This window comes from Phoenix dactylifera, unplaced genomic scaffold, assembly GCF_009389715.1.
Source record: "Phoenix dactylifera cultivar Barhee BC4 unplaced genomic scaffold, palm_55x_up_171113_PBpolish2nd_filt_p 001962F, whole genome shotgun sequence".
NCBI lineage: Eukaryota > Viridiplantae > Streptophyta > Magnoliopsida > Arecales > Arecaceae > Phoenix > Phoenix dactylifera.
The window spans coordinates 49,698-56,992 of NW_024069245.1; positions in this window are offsets into that span (position 1 = coordinate 49,698).

Consider the following 7,295-nt stretch of genomic DNA (forward strand, 5'->3'; position numbering starts at 1 on the left):
AGCTTTAGAGGGAGTGAGAACAAAATCTAGCCGTTAGAGACAAAATAGAGCCGTTGGAATCAAGAAAAACTAGCCGTTATGCCTCCCAGCGTGCTCGAGTCAACTCGGCTGAAGTAGGAGTCGACTCGGCTGAAAAGGAGTCGATCTGTGAATAGTAGTCTGCGACACTGTAGCTGGGAGTCGGCTCCGCACTGTAGCGCTGAAGTTGGAGTTGGCTCGAGATCACTGTAGCGCTGAAAATCAACTTTCTGTCTTTTTGTTTGTTCTCAGTCGGAGTCGACTCGTAGAGTGCCGGAGTCAACTCGAGCACTGTTTCTTGAAACTCTAGAGTGCCAGAGTCGACTCTAAACTTCCCGGAGTCGACTCGAGGACTATTTTTTGAATCTTTCTTTGAATTGCTCCTCCAACTTAAATCCTTTGAACTTGAAACTTGGGCCATTAAATTGTAGCTTTCTTCTAACTTTTCTTGAGAGCTTTTGAGGCCTTCTTGTATTTTTCCAACTTGCTATGTTCCTTGCAAAATAATTTATCTTTTCTTCTGCAACACAAATATTAGTAATTATACTTCAAGGTTTTGTGATCATCAAAATTAATCTTTAACTCAATCTTTGGTCATCAGTCTTCCCCTTTTTGATGATGACAAAACTTGTAGTATGTGCAATATAAAATATATTGTGTTCTAGGACTAATGTATAGCTAAGTTGCATGAAGTAGAAAACATATATATTTAAAACATACTTCATGATAATGCTTTAGATTTAATCAGCGTAACACAATCAACATATTTCAATTTAAGCTGATTTGTATTCAATTCAAAACATAAAGCATTATGAGCATATACTTAGATATTTTCCCCCTTTTTGACAACATTAAAAAGGTTGCAAGATAATGAAACATTAAGCACAAAGATAAGAATACTCAAATATTTCTTTTTCTTTTTGTACTCTGATTTGTATGTCAAATTATTGCAAGAATATGAATCATATAACTCAAGGCAATAATGTTAGAAAAAGATTAATGAGCATAGATCAGAGCCAATTATAGTGAGAACACATCGAATGTGGTTCCAAAGATAGTTTTCAAATCAAGTGTAGGTGGAATCTTTCTCAAGTTAATTCAAGAAGTACAAGAATGATATTCAAAGAAAGCACGAATAAAAATCTAACCATTCTTTAATAATAAATATGAAAGCTTGTTCATTTAAGATCTTTTGCCCAATATATTAAGTATTTAGCAACATTAGAGCAATTTAACTAATTTTCAGAGTATAAGAGCAATATATTAAGTATGATTGCAAAGTTTTTTTTTTTATGGTGTAAAAATATTGTGGAATAAATACTAAAACATGAATTCATGCAATTTATGATATATCTTAGAATATGCATAAAATTCAAAGCTTTGAAGGTTCTTTTAAAGCTCTTTTAAAGAATTTATTCCTTTAAGAAGAAGCACATTTTGGTACATATAATAATGAATTGGCACAAAATTGAAGTTCTAAAGGACAAGCCAATTAGGACTCATTACTGAATTTCCAAAATAGATTTTCTAAGAGATACTCAAGAAAATTCAATACATTATTCTTCCCCTTTTTCATTAAGTTAGAGGCTCTTAAGAACAACTGTTTGAGTTGCAATTTGGTTTATAATTTATGCATAAGATATATTAACCAAATAACAAGCCTCAAGGTGTATCATAAAGATTTTCAGATTTAAATTTCAGATGATACATATTGGAGAGTATTAGGATCACTTTTCATTTAGTATTCTTTCTCTCTTTAGTTATAGATTTATGCGATTAAGTTCCATAAGACCTCTCCTTCTGAAATTTTCTTTCTCCCCTCAATTGATCATTCCATTTAAGAGTTTAGAATTTGAAGATAATGTTCAATAAAATTATCAATCTCAAAAAAATATATTTCTATAAGTTTCAGCTTATTTTCATAAGACTCAAGGTTTGAGATAAGACAACCTTTATAGAACTCATCTCAAGGTATAAACTTATAATTAAAGCAAGTCTTGCTATAAGGAGGTTCATCAAAATCAATCCATAAAAATCAAGGTATGCATCAAATTAAAGTAATTTTTAGGATAAGATACTGAATATCTAAAGCTCCCCTCAAAAGATGCATTCCTCTTTAATCATTCTTTTCTTTTGTTGAATTTCAGATTGGTAATGACAAGTGTGAATAAAACTGAAATTCTATGATATCGAGAATGTAGAGTGATCTAGAATTATTCAAAATTTATAGCAATCACTCTTTTTAATCTTTCAAGAACAAGTTATGCTTTCTCTTAATTTTTGAGAAAATGTACTGAAATATTAATCAGAAAATGATTCATTTGAAGCTCAAATTCTTTCAAAAGCATTTACATTTTTTCTTTAAGAATCATTTGAGTGAGCTGAAATGTTTCTAGACTTAAGATCATTACTCTTTAATAATTATATCTATATATTTTGATGGAAGTTTAATAATGTAGGAGAGAGAAAAACATATAGATGATCATTGAAGTATATATAGTTATAGAACTCATTTCTTAATCATAGTTTTTCAGCATGTATACATGAAGCACAATAAATCTTTTTAATATCAAAATAAAAATTATATATTTAAAATATTTGTTTGCAATTAAGATCATTGAAAGACACATCATTAGACCAATATTAGTACATCTTAAGGATAAGAAAAGATGTTTCAGATGCGTATCGAGACAATCAACCAAGACGTCAAAATTAATTCTGTTTTCTATATTAAAATTTTCATTTGAAATCATATTGAGTTATTCTCCTGAATGACGTGATCATTGAAGCATATAACTAAGGTTACAAAGATGTAACGATATAAGCATTTTTAAGTTAAGTTTAAGCTTTTATACAAAATCAGATTCTGAATTATCATAAAGAATTCCAAGAAGGCTTTCAAAATTATAATTTGAGATATGTATCTGTGTCATTGTAGTCATCTTAACATACGATTGAAAACACATATTTCAAACATATAAGAGCATATTCAGAATATTTGTATTTATGTTGAGTTTTGGTATAAATTAGAACATTATACCAAGTTAGGCTAGTTGAAGGATAAAAAACTCAATTCATTTGCCTATATAAGAGATATACTTCTCTTCTTTTTTACAGATTTATTCAATATCAGATTTAACGATGATTGTGAATGACAAATCTGAATTTTCTTTTCAATAATACCAAACAAAAATTTTATGTAGTATTTCAAACATTCAATCAAATTGTCCAAGTATGGAGCATCACAAAATATTGAGAACCATAATACAAGACATCATGCCACATGCAAATATATATGTGTTAAGTCCTGCATTAAAATATAAGAGTGAGCATGTCAAGGATCAATTCTTAATAAACTCCCCCTATTTAAATAATCTGGCACTGATTTCATCTTTAAGGTGTGTTCCAATGACTAAAACTTGACTTGATCTTCTTATATACTTTCATTACTTTGTCATTCATTTTTTTTTGAATTTCTTTTTAACTCAATAACGAACATTTTGTTATTGTTTTTTGTTTTTACTTTCTTATGCTCTATATCTATTTGCTCCCTATCCGTGGAGTTGGAAGGGGCACGAGTACTACACATAGCCTCCCTCTTGTGCCGTCCTAATATACCCTAACCCGAATAGTTGGGTCAAATAGTGCCGGGTACTACCACTAGCCCCCCATTGGCACTCCCTATGATGAGCCATATAGAAATGTTAAAATGTTATTGTAAACTCTTCCTGTTTAAGTAAATTAATTACGATTTATCCTTCCAAAAGAATGCTCACACAGCTCACAAGTGCCGAATATATTATGCTTGTTTGCTTTTCCTAAGATTGGAGTATTTGCCTTTACTTAGATTTTACTTCTCTTGAATAATATCCATTTCTTTTCTTTATCTCTCTCTCTTTTTGTATTCAAGTAATTTACATGGAAGAGTAGAATAAATAAATAATCTTATGTATCATATAGGTGATATCATGCAATTTTTATTGTGATCCAAGGATCATAACTTCTCACAAGTTATTTTTAAATCAAAATTTTAAGCATTTACTTGTGTATTATGGTTATGATATAGGCAAAGAATATTTTTAGTTTGAGCAAACCATGAAACAATTCTAAAAGCATAGTCAATAATGCATATATAGACATGATATCTAGAAATTAATATTAAGATTTAATCATGCCACAAAAGATTTAAGTTATTGACTTTGCTTGCTAATTTGAGAGAGATATCTAGAATTAGATTCATTCTGCATTCTTCAAGTCAATACCTACTAGATTTCTTATGTATCAACTTTTGGCTGAGAAGTTCTCTCTTGTTTGATGTGAATGTTTATTGTATCTTTGTGAGGTGTCCTTCAAGTGAAATCTCTCATTTTCTTGCTCAAGGATCCCTGCATTATTAACAAACTCCTTTTTCTTTCTTGAAAGAAAGTCATTAGTTTCTTCAAGATACAAACCATTCATCCAACATATTTTTTAACTAGATGACTCAATATAAGATATGACAATAGTTGAATATTGAGTCACTTTACTCAAGAGATTGCCTAAATATAAGCAAGCACATATCACTTGAACTAAAGAAATAGTTTCATTAACCAAGATGGTTCAAGGACAAGCATATGAGGCAATAGGAAGATTTATCAAGGTTAAATCAATTTCTTATTTTCAAAATCAATTTAGTTTAGAATTTATTTGCTTAAGATAATTATCAATAAGACACGCTAGCTAGATTTTAATCAACTTATCATAAACAGTTGTTTCAGATTATGATTTATTTGTTATCAATAAAATACGATTCATTAAAGTTAGAATGAAGTCTTTCACAAGGTCACATAATGAGCATACAATCTGGTCTACTAGCTGTATGATAAAATAATTATTCTATCATGCTTCAATACAGCTTTAAAACAATAGATCTACTTTGCTCATCCTTTTCAAATTCTACAAGATGGGTCATAGACATACCTTCTTCATGCCAATCTTCTATAAGAGTTGTCTTGTGGACTAACTTTGGTCAATGAAGATTTCCTTTCTTGTTTGGCTTAATTTGGAGTTTGAGAGAAAATGTTAATTCATTCATCATACATATTTCAAACTCACCTTGCATGAGCTTAGTAAAATCTTCATATAAATCTTCATTAGTAGAACCAAAAATGATATCATCAATGTATACTTTGAGCAAGTAAGATATCACAAATTCTTCTTTTGATGCATAGATTTATCACTATTACTTTCTATCAAAAAGGTTGCTTAAGCTTTATATCATGCTTTTGATGCTTGTTTCAAATCATATATTGCTTTATCATATTTGTAATGAGTGTTTTCAAATATGGTGGTTATTTAACATATATCTTCTTTAATAAAGTAAGCACATAGGAGTCCATTCTACACACTCATTTGATAGAATATAAAGCTCATAAAGCAAGCAAATGATAATGGTGATCTTTACTTCTAATCATGCAAGAATTTCATCAAGATCTATTTCATCTTTTCTTGATTTAGTCTTTTAGTAGTCATCAATTTTTCTTCAAAGTGCATTTCTGAAAAACTCAATTTGGTTCTAATTATTAACATATTTTCATATTGTTATATGTAAAAGATTAACCATATATATATAATTTGATTTTAGTATCTTGATAATAAATCATTAGTCTCATAAAGAATAAAATGACTTGATATTTCTGCAACTAAAATCTTTTCATTGAATATTCTATATGCATTGCTTGATGAATGATATCCAAGGATAGACATATCTCTATCAGATTTGGCATTATTTTCATAAGAACATATCAAGCATAACATGTACGACTGAAAAATATGAAAGATATGTAATAGTTTATTTTCTATTTTTCAGAAGATCAAAAGGAGTTTTAATCAAAAAGAGATATAATAGAAATCATATGTATGACAAGCAGTGATGATAGCTTTTAACAATTAAGTAGACTATCATACACCATTGTCTTTTTCATTTCTTCAAGAGTTCCATTAACACTATTTTACTTATGGTGTCCTTGGTGCTGAAATAATTGGATTTAATATTATTTTCTGTATAAACTTTATCAGGATTTTAGTTTTCAACACTGTGCCTTGAACTCTTATCTTCACAGTTTGGAAACCTTTTTCATTTGAAACACTTTTACAAGATTTAGCAAATACAGAAAATACTTCAATTTTATTTGCCAAAAACAAATCCAATGTAAGCTTTTGAAAACTTAGTGATGGAAATAACATCTTTAGATTTAGAAATTGATTCCTGTTTGTTTTCTTAGTTAGCATGCATAGCAAATTTTTGACCTTTCAGAAGATAATCTAAGTAAGCCAATGACAAGGTCTTTTGAGATTAAGTACATACTAGCATGAGTTGATTTTATATGCCAAAGATGGTTTCTTTAATCTTGGTATTCATAGTACATATATTCAAAAGCACACCAAGTACACATTGTTGCCCAGATAGACAACCCAAGAGGCGGGGGTGAATTGGGTTTTACACTAATTTTGCAATTAAAATGTTTGTGGATAACTAATTAATTCTTTTTGCAGGTTAATTAGTTAGATGCTGTGAGCAGTGAATGAAAAGAAAGTGCAAATAACAAGACAATCACAAACACAAGGATTTTATAGTGGTTCGGAGCTAACCCTTGCTCCTACGTCCACTCCCCAAGTCTCACTTGGGAATTCACTATAATCCTCGGATTACAGCCGGTTGTTTATAAGCTCACAACCAAACTTGTTGTTTTACGAGGTCACAACGAACTCGGTCGGTTTTCCCAGGCTCACCGACTAGAACCACCCCGATTATTTTTTCGGGATCACAATCGAACCCTTACACCGTTGGTTTCAACCTAGGCTCACCAACAAACCTATACACCCTTGATTCAATCCCCTGATTGAATCAAGTAAAGACCAAATGTGTTGCCCAGATAGACAACCCAAGAGGGGGGTGAATTGGGTTTTTAAATTAACTTAGCTAATTAAAACTTTGTGGATGATTAACTAAATACTATAGCCAGTTATTTAATTAAAGCTAAGTGCTGTGAGTAATGTGTGGGGAAGAAGATGAGAGACAATGCACTACAAACATAAAGTTTTATAGTGGTTCGGAGCTAACCCTTGCTCCTACGTCCACTCCCCAAGTCTCACTTGAGAATTTCACTATAACCCCTTGGATTACAGCCGGTGTTTTGCAAGCTCACAACCGAACTTGTTGTTTTACGAGCTCACAACGAACTCGGTCGGTTTTTCCAGGCTCACCGACTAGAACCAACCCCGATTGTTTTTTCGGG